Below are 14,494 nucleotides of genomic sequence, written 5' to 3'. Positions count from 1 at the left end.
TCGGGGCGTTCAGGAAAGTGTCATAGACAGGAGTTTTAGAGTCGTGGTCACTACCAAGGTTCAGGCAGGTAGCTGGAAGGGACAGGCAGTTGGACACTGGGACACCCCTGTGGCTAAACCATCTCCAACAAGTATACCGTTCTGGATATTGAGAGGAGAGGAGAGGAGTGGTGGGTAAGGTCCGATCAGGGGATAACAACAGCAGCTGCCAGAACAGTGCTACCACAGCTGGCACTGTTGTTCAACAGGCAGGATCAAATTACAGAAAACCAGTACTAATAGGGGTCTCCATAGGCATTTCTGTGCCTGCAAAAGGGACCAGGATGGTGCATGGCCTCCCTTGTTCCAGGGTCAAGGGTGTCTGTGAGTGGGCATAGAACATTGTCAAAAGGAACAATGAGTTGAAGCTGTACAGGACATTGGGTTGTTTCAGAGAATATCTCTAGGACACTTTTGGAATATTGTGTGCAATTCTGGTCTCCCTCCTGTAGGAAGGATTTGTGAAACTTGAAACATTTCAGAAAAGATTTGCAGGAATGTTGCTAGGGTTGGAGGATTTGAGCTATGGGGAGAGGCTGAACAGGCTGGGGCTGTTTTCACTGGAGTGTCGGAGGCTGAGGGGTGATCTTATAGAAGTTTATAAAACCATGAAGGGGCATGGATGGGATCAATCGACAAAGTATCTTCCCTGGGGTGGGGGAGTCCAGAACTAGAGGGCATAGGTTTAGGGTGAGAGGGAAAAGATAAAAAAAGGGACCTAAGGGGTAGCGTTTTCACACAGGGTGGTGCTTGCATGTAATGAGCTACCAGAGGAAGTGGTGGAGTCTGGTACAACTACAGCATTTAAAATGCATCTGGAATGGGTACATGAATAAAAAGGGTTCAGAAGGATATGGACCAAGGTGCTGGCAAGTGGGACTAGATTAGGTTAGGAAATCTGGTTGGCATAGATGAGTTGGACCAAAGGGTCTGTTTCCATGCTGTACATCTCTATAACTCTGAGTAGCCAAAGAGTGTGGTACAGGTTGGTATGAATAACATAGGCAACCCCTCTGGGGTTCACATCTCGGGATTACTCCATGAGCCAGTGAGGCGAGGAATAGGAAGACAGTGCAGTGAAAAACATTGCTAAAAGGCTGTCGGATGGAGGGCTTCCAATATGTGGATCGTTGGAATGTCTTCCAGGGCAATTGGGACCTCATCAAGAAGGAAGGATTTAACGCAAATTGGAGAGGCACCAATATCCTGGCAGGGAGGTTTGCTGGTGTCACTCGGTAGGTGTTTAAAGCAGGGTGGGAGAAAGGGAGGACTGCAGCTGCTGGAGATCAGAGTCGACTGTGGTGCTGGAAAAGCACAGCAGGTCAGGTAGCATCTGAGGATTAAGAGAGTCAACGTTTCAGTCATTATCAGGGCTCTTTATCAGGAATGAGGCTTGCGGGCCAGGGGTCTGAGAGATAAATGGGAGAAGGCTGGGGGGGGAAAGTAACTGGAAATGTGTTCGGTAGGTGAAAGTGGCAGGGAAAGGTGATAGGATGGAGTGGATAGGTGGGAAGGAAAATGGACAGGTCAAGAGGGTGGTGCTGAGTTGGAGGCATGGGACTGGGATAAGGTGGAGGGAGAGGAAACGAGGAAACTGATCCATATTGATCCTGTGTGGTTGCAGTGTCCCAAAGTGGAAGATGAGGTGTTCTTCCTCCAGGTGTCAGGTGGTTTGGGTTTGGTGATGGAGGAGGTCCAGGACCTGCTTGTCCTTGGTGGAGTGAGAGGGGGAGTTAAAGTGTTCGGGGGGAGGTGTACGTGGGATCGATGTGGATTTCATTTATCTCTCAGCCCCCCTGAACTACAAGCCTGATTCTTGATGGAGGGCTTTTGCCTGAAACATCGAGTCTCCTGCTCTTCGAATGCTGCCTGACCTGCTGTTCTTTTCCAGCAGCGCACTCTCAGTGAAGTAGAAGAACAGACAGGAAGAGGTTACTGAACACTGCAGGACTGGTGATCTGAAGTGAATTTGTTCTATTACAAGGATTATGGCACATTAAACAGATGAACTTAGGGCTTGGATTCATGCAAATAACTATGACATTGTAGCTATTACTTGGTTCAAAGGAAAAGAATGGTAGCTTAATGTTCTATATTTTGTCATGCAAAATAGAGAGGGATGTAAAAGATGTTGAGGATTATTGATTAGGGAGAATATCACAGGTTTACTGAGGGAGGACATCTTGGAGGGCTTATCCAGTGAGGTTATATGGGTAGAGCTCAGGAATAAGAGGGCTGCAAACCTTTCAGTGGGTTTGTATTACAGGCTTCCCAACAGCCAGTGGGAGACAGAGGAACATATCCATGGAGAGTCAATGGAAAAATGTGAAAACACCAGGGTTGTGGTGATGTGTGATTTTAACATTCTAGAACTTGACAAGGACTCTCTTAAGAAAAGGGGCTTTTGTGTGGCTGGGGGTAGAATGTGTTAATTGAGTCCAAGAGGATTTCTTGAAGCAATATGTCTCTAGTCCAATTGAGGAAGGGAAATACTTGACCCGGTATTAAGGAATGAGCCCAGTCACATGATCAAAGTTTCAGTGGAAAAACATTTTGGGAACACTGACCATAATTCTGCAAGTTATACATTACTTATGTTGAGGATAAAAGTGGTTCCTGGCGAAATTGGGAGAAGCTAGCAATGGCGATATTAGTCACAAACTGGAGCATAGAGATGGGAGTAGCTGTTTGCGGATAATATGAGACTCTTTTAAAGACTAGTGAATTCCAGACCAGCGTTTCCTGTGAAAGTGAAGGATAATAATGGCTAGATTCAAATGCTTTGGATGACAATTGGTTAAGCTACTTTTGGAATACTGTGTGCAATTCTGGTCTCTCTCAATGTGTTGTGAAACTTCAAAGGGTGCAGTAAAGAATTACAAGGATGTTGTCAGGGTTGGAGGCTTTGAGCTACAGGGAGAAGCTGAATAAATGGAAGCTATTTTCCCTCAAGCATTGGAGGCTGAGGGGTGACTTTATAGAGTTTTATGAAATCATGAGGTACATGTATAGGGTGAATAGTCAATGTCTTTTTCCCAGGGTATGAGAGTCCAATGTCAGAAGGCATCGGTTTAAGATGAGAGAGGAAAGGTATAAAAGGGACCTAAGGGGCAATGCTTTCACACAGAGAGTGGTGCATGTCTGGAATGAACTGCCATTGGAAGGTATGGAGGATGGGACAATTACAACATTTAAAAGGCATCTGGATGGTCCATGTATAGGAAGGGTTTCGAGGGATATTGGCCAAAGCTGGAAAAGCGCAGCAAGTCAGGCAGTATCCAAGGAGCAGGAGAATCGATGTTTCGGGCATAAGCCCTTCTTCAGGAATGAGGAGGATGTGCCAAGCAGGCTAAGATAAAAAGTAGGGAGGAGAGACTTGGGGGAGGGAGGAGGGAATGCGATAGATGGAAGGAGGTTAAGGTGAGGGTGATAGGCCGGAGAGGGGGTGGGGGCAGAGAGGTCGGGAAGAAGATTGCAGGTCAAGAAGGTGGTGCTGAGTCCGAGGGTTGGGACTGAGATAAGGTGGGGGGGAGGGGAAATGAGAAAGCTGGAGAAATCTGCATTCATCCCTTGTGGTTGGAGGGTTCCTAGGTGAAAGATGAGGCACTCTTCCTCCAGGCATCTTGTTGCCATGGTCTGGCGATGGAGGAGGCCAAGGACCTGCATGTCCTTGGCGGAGTGGGAGAGGGAATTAAGGTGTTCAGCCACAGGGCAGTTGGGTTGGTTGGTGTGGGTGAGGGAAAAGCCAGGTCCAGTTGTGGACAAAGAAGGAAATTTCTGTACGAAGCCAGAGGATGTGGGTGAGGACCTTAGTGAATAATTTGCATGGGTATTCAAAAGAAATGGACCTGGTGAATAGTGAGTCTAGAAAAGGGTATGTCAATAATTCAAGGGCATGTCTATATAAAACAAGGAGGAAGTGTTGGGCTTTTCAAAAAACCATGAGGTTACAAGTTCCCAGGAGCTGATGGTAGCTATTCTAGGGAGGAAATTGCTGGGGCCTTGTACAAAATCTTTAAATCCTCTTTAGTTACAGGAGAGGTCCAAGACGACTGGAGAATAGCCAATGTTGTTCCCTTGTTTCAGAAGGGCAACATGGATAATATGGGAAATCCAGTGAGCCTTATGTCAGTGGTAATTTAACATACCTGGTCAGTATGGATGGGTTGGACCGAAGGGCCTGTTTCCTTGCTGTACAACTCCATGACTCTATACCGCCAAGGCAAGAGATCTTGGAGAAGATTCTTAGGGCCAGGGTTTACTCACATTTGGGAAAAAAAAGGACTAATTAGTGACAGGCAGCAAGGCTTTGTGTGGAGAAGGTCATGTCTCACAAACTTGATTGAGATTTTTGAGGAAGTGGCAAAGATGCCTGAAGACAGCAGAGTGGCAGATATTGTCTCACTGGACTTTAGCAAGGCCTTTGTCAAGGTCTGTCACGGTAAGTGGATACTGGGGGTGAAGTCATATGGCCATATGACCAGTGTTGGTGCACAGGGATCAGTATTGAGACCCCTCATTTGTTTATAAATAATTTGGAGGAGAATGTCCATCGTCTGATCAGTAAGTTTGCCGATAACACAAACATTGAGGGAGCTATGGATAATGTGGAGAATTGCCAGAGGATACAGCAGGATTATAGATAATCTGGAGATTTGGGTGAAGAAATGGCAGATGGACTTTAATCTGGAAAAATATGAGCTGATATATATGGAAGGTCCAATGCATAAGGGAAGTTACACAATAATTGGCAGAACCCTTAGAAGCTTTAAGTACAGGGGCTTGAAGCATACAGGTCCACAGTTCCCAGAAAGGGACAATGTCAGTGGATGAGGTAGTCTAAAAGGCATATTGCATGCTTGCCTTCATTGTTTCGGACACAGAGTATAAAAATTGGCAAGCCATGTTGCAGAGCGTAAGCAAGGTGTACAGTTGGAATATTGTGTACAGTTCTGGTCATTGCATCATGACCAGAAACATGTGAGAGCATTGGAGAGGGTACAGAAAATGTTCTCCAGGATTTTGTCTGGTTTGGGAGGAATTATCTGTGAAGGAAATTGGACAAGATTGGTTTTTACTTGAACACCAGAGGCTGAAAGGCGGCCTGATAGAGATTTACAAAATTATGAAAGGCATGGATAGAATGCAGTTTTTTTTCCCCCAGGATAGAAATCTCAATTACTAGGGGACATAGATTTAAGGGTAAAGGGGGAATGATTAAAGGAGGTGAGAGGGGCAAATTCTTTTTCCACAGAGGGAACTTCCTGAGTAAGTGGTGGATGTGGGTTTAATTATAATGTTTAGAAAGAAATGAGAGAAGCACATGAATAGGAAAGGTTTGGAGACTTGTAGGCCAGGAGCAGGCAGGTGAGACTAGTTCAGTTTGGGATTATGCTCGGCATGGACGGGTTGGACTGAAGGGTCTGTTTCCGTGCTGTATGACAATATGACTGACTCAATGTGCCTGGAATGCGCTTTCAGAGGAAGTGGTCGAAGCAGACACAATAGCAATGTCTATTGGCATTTTGACAGACATGATTGGCAGGAAATAAAAGGATACAGACAATACAATATACAATACTGTTCACCTCCATCAACATCGACCTGGCAAAGGAAACACTTACCACACTTTTAGAAGAGACCATCACACACACCCCAACCACCATCCAATCACATTACCAATGAAAATATCATGAATCTAGTGGACATGTGCCTCACCACCCACTTCACCTTCAACAACATAATCTACAAACAAACCAACGGCACACCCATGGGATCTCTACTGTCAGGATTCATAGCGGAAGCGGTAATGCAAAGACTAAAACAAACAGCCCTACCAACCATCAAACCAAAAATCTGGGTCCGCTACACAGATAACACCTTTGTCATCACAAAACGAAACAAGATAGAAGAGACATTTAACATCATCAACAACACCCTCACAGGAATAAAGTTCACCAAGGAGGAAGAAACCGACAACAAACTCGCATTCCTGAACGTCACAGTCGAAAGAAAGGACAACGGAGAACTACAAACCTGCGTATACAGAAAACTGATAAACACTGACCAAATACTTAACTACACCAGCAACCGTCCCAACACACACAAACGAAACTGTATCAGAACACTATTCCAATGAGCCACCACACACTGCAGCACAGACAAACTTTGGAAAACAATAGACAATAGATGCAGGAGTAGGCCATTCAGCCCTTCGAGCCTGCACCGCCATTCAATATGATCATGGCTGATCATTCCCAATCAGTATCCTGTTCCAGCCTTATCTCCATAACCTTTGACTCCACTATCTTTAAGAGCTCTATCCAATTCTTTCTTAAATGAATCCAGAGACTGGGCCTCCACTGCCCTCTGGGGCAGAGCATTCCACACAGCCACCACTCTCTGGGTGAAGTAGTTTCTCCTCATCTCTGTCCTAAATGGTCTACCCTGTATTTTTAAGTTGTGTCCTCTGGTTCGGCACTCCCCCATCAGCGGAAATATGTTTCCTCCTGCCAGAGTGTCCAATCCTTTCATAATCCTATACGTTTCAATCAGATCCCCTCTCAGTCTTCTAAACTCAAGGGTATACAAGCCCAGTCGCTTCAGTCTTTCCGTGTAAGGCAATCCTGCCATTCCAGGAATTGACCTCGTGAACCTATGCTGCACTCCCTCAATAGCCAGAATGTCTTTCCTCAAATTTGGAGGCCAGAACTGTACACAGTACTCCAGGTGTGGTCTCACCAGGGCCCTGTACAGCTGCTGAAGCACCTCTTTGCTTCTATACTCAATTCCTCTTGTTATGAAGGCCAGCATGCTATAAGCCTTTACTTCACGACCTGCTGTACCTGCATGCTTGCCTTCATTGACTGGTGGACAAGAACATCCAGATCTCTCTGAACAGCCCCTTTACCTAATTTGATACCATTGAGGTAGTAATCTGCCTTCCTGTTCCTGCCACCAAAGTGGATAACCAGACATTTATCCACATTAAACTGCATCTGCCATGCATCTGCCCACTCACCTAACTTGTCCAGGTCACCCTGTAATCTCCTAACATCCTCATCACATTCCACCCTACCACCCAGCTTTGTATCATCAGCAAATTTGCTAATGTTATTGCTGATACCATCTTCTATATCATTTACATATATTGTAAAAAGCTGCGGTCCCAGCACGGATCCCTGCGGTACCCTATTGGTCACTGCCTGCTATTCCGAAATGGAGCCGTTAATCACTACCCTTTGTTTCCTATTAGCCAACCAATTCTCTATCCAATCTAGTACTTTGCCCCCAATACCGTGCGCCCTAATTTTACTCATTAATCTCTTGTGTGGGACTTTATCAAAAGCTTTCTGAAAGTCCAGGTACACTACATCCACTGGATCTCCCTCGTCCATCTTCCGAGTTACATCCTCAAAAAATTCAAGAAGATTAGTCAAGCATGATTTCCCCTTCATAAATCCATGCTGACTCTGTCCTATCCTGTTACTATTATCCAGATGTGCCATAATTTCATCCTTTATAATAGACTCCAGCATCTTTCCCACCACTGAGGTCAGACTAACTGGTTTATAATTTCCTGCTTTCTCCCGCCCACCCTTCTTAAAAAGTGGCACACATTAGCCGCCCTCCAATCCTCAGGAACCGACCCCGATTCTATTGAACTCTGGAAAATAATCACCAGCGCATCCACGATTTCCCGAGCCTCTTCCTTCAGTACCCTGGGATGCAGGCCATCAGGTCCCGGAGACTTATCAACCTGCAGACCTAACAGTCTCTCCAACACCAAATCCTGGCAAATATAAATTCCCTTAAGTTCAGGTCCTTCAGCCACTGTTACCTCAGGGAAATTGCTTGTTTCTTCTCCAGTGAACACAGATCTGAAGTACCCATTTAATTCCTCTGCCATTTCTTTGTTCCCAGTAATATATTCCCCTGTTTCTGTCTTCAAGGGCCCAATACCTCCGATAGTGCACCCTCAATACCTCAGAAAGTGCTTCCTCAGTACCACAGAATGTGCTCCCTCAGTACATCAGATAATGCTCCCTCAGTATGTCAGATAATGCTCCCTCAGTGCCTCACATAGTGCTTCCTCAATTTTTGTCCTAACCATTTTTTTGCCTTGGACATACCTAAAAAAGCTTTTACTATCCTCCTTTATATTCTTGGCCAGTTTACCTTCGTACCTCATAGGAGAACCACCTATACAACGCATTCAAGAAGAACGGATACTCAAAAAATACAGTCCGCAGATTCCTCAAGAACAAACCACGACAAGCAGACCAAACACACCCAGAAACCCTAACCACCTTACCATACATCAAAGAAGTTTCAGATATGACAGCCAGACTACTTAAGACCCTTCGGAATCCTAGTAGCACACAAACCCACCAACACTCTCAAACAAAAACTAACAAACTTAAAAGACCCAGTACAACCCATGGACAAAACCAACATCATCTACAAAATTCCATGCAAGGACTGTCACAAACACTACGTAGGATAAACAGGAAGAAAGTTAGCCACCAGGATCCACGAACACCAGCTAGCCACAAAAAGACACGACCCTCTCTCCCTCGTAACCCTACACATGGGTGAAAAAAACCACCAATTCGACTGGGACAACACATCTATCCTGGGACAGGCTAAGCAAAGACATGCCAGAGAATTCCGAGAAGCCACTCCAACCACAACGCCATAAACAAACACATCGATCTAGGTGCCATCTATCAACCCCTCAGAAAAAGAACAGGAAATGACATCACCACAAACCTCAGGGACCCCATCCAGGACAAACATATAAATAGAAAGCAGGAGACAACAGCTTCGCTTCACTTGGAGGTCACCACTGATGATGTTACCTAGCCAGGTAATGAAACGTCTGGATATCAAACCTACAGCTCAGTGAGCAAACCTACACCCTAAACCTCAACCTGAGCTACAAACCTTCACAAACCTTGCACATACAATACTAGTCCGAGTAAAACACCCCGATTAAGATTTACAAAAAAAAACTTCTTATCTCAAAACCAGGCAGCTTTTGTTCTTCTCTGTATTTCAGTCTTCTTTCCTTCTCCTTGAGGATATTGTGTCACAAGTTACTGATCGATAAAGGGACCTTTTTTAAGAGAGCTATTTTGCTGGGCAGTGTGCAGATGCTGTTGCAGTTGAGAAGATGCTCCTCCCAACTGTTCAAATTTCCCTGGTCTTATACCCCTAAAGCACTGGATTGTATCATTTTAAGATCGTCAATAAAGCAAATTCAAACTGGATTGGAGTTCGGTATTTTTTGGGGTATAATTTAAACTGATTGGCCTAATTCAATTCTGTTTTGTCGTTTCCCGGCAACCAGCTACCCTAGCTACACCAGTAGCTGGGGCACGTTACATTATCTTTTTTTTTCTGTCTGGTAGTTCTGTAGCTTTTAACTCTCTTAAAAGTACAGTACACCCCACATCTTCACAACACTCACCCAAAATTAACTTGTAGGATAAATTAATTTTGTACTTATGGATGCTTCTTAAACTCACATTCAGATACGTTGTGGCACAGCTCTGAAGTAGATGGGTTTTAAACAGAGGCCTCTGGGCTAGGGGAAGCAATGGCCTAGTGCTATTGTCACTAAACTGTTAATCCAGAGATGCTGGTCATGAGCCTGGTCCCCAAGTTCAAATTCCACTGTGGCAGCTGGTGGAGTTTGCATTCTATACAAAATCAGGAATGAAGAGTCTCACAATGACCATGAATCCTTTGTTGACTTTTGGGAAAAGCCCTCCTGGTTCACTGAAGTTCTTTAGGGAAGGAAACTGCCATCCTTTCCTGGTTTGGCCTACATGTGACTCCAGACCACCTAGCCAATGTGACTCAATCACAACTGGCCTCTGGGCAATTAGGGATGTGAATTAAATGCTTCCTGAGCCAGCAAAGCCTTTCTCCTGTGAATGAATATAAAAACCCAGCCACAAGAGTCTCTAAATATTTCAATCAATCTGTTCAGACCCATCTTTGGAGAAGCTGGGTCTTGAACCCAGGACTCTTGGGCCAGAGATAGAAGCACTGCAAGAGCCCAATTTTGCTCCCGTGTTGAATATTTAGGAATTCGAAGCAGCTGAAATCACTTTGCAACTAATGAGTAATAATGTTTGGCTGTGAATGAATGCATTGGCCAGATTTGTGAATCAAACATATTCAAACCATATTGTCGAGTGGGACAATTATATTCCTGCCAGTAATTGGATATTATTGCAAACATTGTGACTGCCACTTCGGAGTAGCAATCTAAATTTTTCACAAGTACTTAAAGGTTGCGGTGCAATGTTACTAAGCGTAATGTGCCTTCAGAGTCACATTGTGCAGTGGTAATGTCCCCATCTCTGAGTCAGGTGGCCAGAGTCCGAGTCTTGCCTGCTCCAGAGGTACGCAATAACATTTCTGAACAAGTTGCTTTGCGGAAAATAAAATGAACAGAATAGTTAGTTTTCAACCATCATTTATTGGTGCACTGTTGCTCAGAATTTGAAATGCCCATTTTTCGGATAGTGCTTTTACCTCCAAGGCAGAAACATATGGGATCCTGCTCCCAAAACCTGCTCCAGGTGGATGCTTGTTGCATAATAATAATGGAAAGTTACTCATCATCTGCGACATTCTCTGGTGTAAATTTAAAACTCCATTACAAGAGCCAGAAAACATCACACCACTGCTCGTTCAGTTTGGGGAAAGCTGGGCGGCATGGACAAGTTGAACCCAAAGGTCTGTTTCTGTGCTGTATGATTCTATGACTGCAAGATTAGAAGCATTTTGAGCTGAGTTCTGTCCCTCAACTAACAACCCAGAGGTCACAGACATTTCATGTGATGTCTCTTTATAAATTTAGAAGTTTAAGAGGTAATCTGATCAAACTCTTTGGGATATTAACAGGGAAAGACAGGGTAGATAGGGATCAACTCTTTTCACTGATTCAAGAACTAGGTGATATAGTCTGTGGATAGGACAAAAGGTGTTAGGAAGCACATCTATGCATAAGACAGGTAGATATTTAACATCCCCTTCCACAAATAGCTGTGGATGCTGTATCAGTTCTAATTTCAAATCTGAGGTTGATAATTTTTTGTTAAGCAGAGATATTAAGGGATCTGCGTCAAAAGCAAGTAAATGAGGTTAGGCCACAGATCAGCCATGATCGCAGTGAATGGCAGAAGAGTCTTGAGGGGTTGATTGGCCTATTCCTGTTCCTATGTTTCCTTTCATTTTAGTGTTTATTGGGTTGTCAGTGAAACTGTTGTCAATTTGCCCACCTCTTGACCTCAGCAGGTTTGTGAAGCATGGCAGAGAGTATTTACCAGTCAATCACACTGTGGGTCTGCCAAAACAAAATGGGATGGCAGATTTTCTTCCCAAATGGAAGTTGCTGAAAAAATAATCAGCTTTGATGGAAATAGCTGTTACATTCACTGTCACTGAGGTATTCCACGTTTATTCATAGATTTCAAATTCAATCAGCCAACACAGCAGAATTGGTACACTGTCTAGAGCTTTCATCCTATTAGTTCAAGAACTACAATACAACAATACTGCCTCTGTGCGAAATAAATGTTCTTTACGTCTATTCGTTTCAATAATGTGAAAGGATTTCAAAGTCTGTGAGAAGATTTGTAGCTCATGTGCTCGTTGTTGTGATTCTGTTCACCGAGCTGTGAATTTGTGTTGCAGACGTTTCGTCCCCTGTCTAGGTGACATCCTCAGTGCTTGGGATCCTCCTGTGAAGCGCTTCTGTGATCTTTCCTCTGGCATTTGTAGTGGTTTGAATCTGCCGCTTCCAATTGTCAGTTCCAGATGTCCGCTGCTGCAGTGGTCGGTATATTGGATCCAGGTCGATGTGCTTATTGATTGAATCTGTGGATGAGTGCCATGCCTCTAGGAATTCCCTGGCTGTTCTCTGTTTGGCTTGTCCTATAATAGTAGTGTTGTCCCTGTCGAATTCATGTTGTTTGTCATCTGCGTGTGTGGCTACTAAGGATAGCTGGTCGTGTCGTTTCGTGGCTAGTTGGTGTTCATGGATACAGATCGTTAGCTGTCTTCCTGTTTGTCCTATGTAGTGTTTTGTGCAGTCCATGCATGGGATTTTGTACACTACATAGACAGCTAATGATCCGCATCCATGAACACCAACTAGCCACAAAACGACACAACCAGCTATCCTTTGTAGCCACACACGCAGATGACAAGCAACTTGAATTCGACTGGGACAACACTACTATTATAGGACAAGCCAAACAGAGAACAGCCAGGGAATTCCTAGAGGCATGGCACTCATTCACAGATTAAAACAATAAGCACATCGACCTGGACCCAATATACCGGCCACTGCAGCGGACAGCTGGAACTGACAACCGGAAGCGGCAGATTCAAACCACTACAAATGCTGGTGGAAAGATCACAGAAGCACTTCACAGGAGGCTCCCAAGCACTGAGGATGTCACCTAGACAGGGGACGAAACGTCTGCAACACAAATTCCCAGCTCGGCAAACAGAACCACAATAATGTGAAAGGATACTCATACAGTGTCGTGTTTAGGGATGACAAAAGATTAGGTATAGCAGCTTAGGAATTGGGTTTTGTTTGGCTTATCAACAAATAGAAGTGCCGTGGCAATGTATGCTCCAAGTGCAGTCATGTTTATAGTTGTTTGAAGTAGTCACGATCAAATAACAATTGAAAGAACTAGGGATGCTGGAAATCAGAAACAAAAACAGAAATTGCTGGAAAAGCTCAGCAGGCCTGGTCACATCTGTGGAGAGAAATCAGAGTTAACGTTTGGGATTCAGTGACCTGTCCTCAGAACTATTCTCTACTTCTCTTTGTTACAATAATTTCAAAAGGTTCCCTTATACAGTGTAAATCATTCTGAGGGAGGATCACTAGACCCGAGCCGTTAACTCTGATTTCTCTGCACAGTTGTTTCCAGACCTGCTGAGCTTTTCCAGCAATTTCTGTTTGATTCAGTCACTATCAAATATCCTCCATTTAACACTGAGACTCCGGTAATAGCTGCAGATTCAACCACATCAATATCTGGCTTGGGAAATTAATGTGATCAATTTTCCATCTTCTCTGCTGAGCTTTTTCTGACAACTTGCTTCGGAAGGAGGCTGCAAAGAGCAGAGGACAAGTCTGACCGTCTGTGAAAATACCCGGAATAGATAACACTCTCATTTATTCTTATTTAGAAACAAAGTGACGCAGTAATCAGACTGATGCCTCAGGCTGTTGTTTTTTTACTCAAATTAGTGGGACAAGTAGAGTTTTACTGGAATCATGGTGTTTAGAGCCATGCTTCATTGATTGATTTTGTTCCTACCTCATAACGAGCACTGTGCAAAGTGACACAATTGGATGTATACAGTATCATATTAACCACACAGCCTAACCAAAGTTCACTGATTGAGAGTCTTCTTCCCGTCCTTACAGTCAATTTGTCCCACTCCCTGGTCAAAGTTGAGACTCCGATTACAATTACCAAGGGTGACTCAATCTGATAAGCACTAGTTTTTATTGATTTGTAATTATACTTGTTGATAGGGAGCCATCAATTTATGATCTATCATTGCAAGTCCCGAACAAAGGTTACACAAACGGGCTTCAATCTTTCAACTTTGAGGGCAGGATACATGCAAAGGAAAAAGAATAATGATTGATCAGATCCACGTGAGAAGGTTGTGATGACAACTATTTTTCCGCAGTCAAGAATTATTTCTAGATGCCTGTAACGGTTACGGACAGTTAAAAACAAATGTTTCTGTGGCAGCAATCGAGACACCAAAGTGGTGTGTTGCCTTCCTGGTGCCAGGCTCAGGGACATCCCTGAGTGGTTGCATGAAATTCTTAAGGGGAGGGTGAGCAGTCATTGTACATATTGGTACCAACTGCATGGTTAGGAAAAGGGATTAGGTCCTGAACAGTGATAGTAGGGAGTTAGGCAGAAGGTTAAAATGTGGGACCTCGAGGGCAGTAATTTCTGGACTATTTCCGGTGCCATGTGGAAGCGAGAGTAGGAATAGGAGGATTTGGCTGATGAGTGCGTGTCTTGAGAGATGGGGCAGGTATTCAGGTACTTGGATCATTGGGATCTCTCCTGGCATAGAGATGATCGGAACTGGAGGTTGGGAGACCTGCTATAACCACAAGAGATGGATGAGATCCTAAATGAATATGTCTTGTCAGTATTTACTGTTGAGAAAGGCATGGATGTGAGGGAATTTGGGGAATAAATTGTGATGTCCAAAGTACAGAAGATTAGGTGCTTGAAGTCTTAACGTGAATTAGGGTTCAATCCCTAGGACCTGATGAAATGTCTTCCTGGACTGTGAGAGGCTAGGGAGGATACTGAGAGGTCCCTGATGGAGATATTTGTATCATCGACTGCCAGGGATGGAATGCTCAAAGATTGAAGAG

The sequence above is a fragment of the Chiloscyllium punctatum genome, chromosome 29 (assembly GCF_047496795.1).
Source record: "Chiloscyllium punctatum isolate Juve2018m chromosome 29, sChiPun1.3, whole genome shotgun sequence".
Lineage (NCBI taxonomy): Eukaryota > Metazoa > Chordata > Chondrichthyes > Orectolobiformes > Hemiscylliidae > Chiloscyllium > Chiloscyllium punctatum.
Note: the sequence above shows the minus strand (reverse complement) of the source record.